The following is a 993-nucleotide window of genomic DNA, read 5'->3' as shown; positions in this document are numbered from 1 at the left end:
TGGAAAGGGGGAAAACATAAAAACAAGGGGAAAACGTGTTTTGCCGCCAAGGATATGCGCTTGGGCGAGTGGCTTTGCCACAGACCTATAAAACGAACTGATGTTTTAGCACGCATACCAACGTGGTGCGGTCTGGGTGGGACGCGCTTCGACTGTTTCAGCCACGGCCTTGACTCGAGTTCTCATTTTCTCCCCCTCTTCTCATTTCTTTTCCCCACCGCTTCTAGCTACGTTGACATTAGGGTACTTTATAGCCTCCAGTCGTTTGTGGTCCTTGCGTGTCTTTCTTTTCCCCATTTGGCTCTCCAGTAGGCGGTGGTTGTCTCCTTGCGGGGCCCCCTCACGAGGGAGCGGGGGTCGAGGGGGAGTGCCGAAATTGATTGCTGGACGCGAGAGGTGGCTGAGTCAGTGCTGCTCTGTGCTCACTTGAACTTGCTCCTCCGCTCCCCTTGTCCTCTTTCTGTGCTGTACACTTCTCTGTCCGCCTTTCCCCCTCCGGGGGAGTGAGCGTTACAGCACCGACGAAGAGCGCAGCGGCGGAATGTCCCCACACAAAAGAAAGGGGGTAAAAAATATTAAGCATGATGTTTTTTTGTTGTTGTTGCGTTTGGGTTTTTGTTTGTATTGAGATACTTTCATAACTTATACATGCGGCAACGAAAATTTTTTCATCATTGATTTGTTTTTCCTGGCGAAGCGTGCGTGATAAAATGTGGACGATGATGTTCCGTCTATTGTTTTATTCAAGTGACGTAATTACTTTTTTTTTAATCTTTAGCTTATTTTGGTGAGTCATGAGGAGGCCGTGCGTGGGCCTCAGGAAGTGATAATTTTGTTGTTGTCTTAAGCTCCACTTCCAACCCCCACTGCGTTGGGCTCGCCTTTCTGCGAGTTCATCGGCTCTTAGGTAGGGGAGGAGGAGGCCAAAGGAGCCGCCTGTTCAGAAGTGACGCGCAGGCACACGCGCGTTAGAGTGTGTGCGTACACTCTGTT

The sequence above is a fragment of the Trypanosoma conorhini genome (genome assembly GCF_003719485.1).
Source record: "Trypanosoma conorhini strain 025E chromosome Unknown Tco_14.4_contig_00654, whole genome shotgun sequence".
Lineage (NCBI taxonomy): Eukaryota > Euglenozoa > Kinetoplastea > Trypanosomatida > Trypanosomatidae > Trypanosoma > Trypanosoma conorhini.
Note: the sequence above shows the minus strand (reverse complement) of the source record.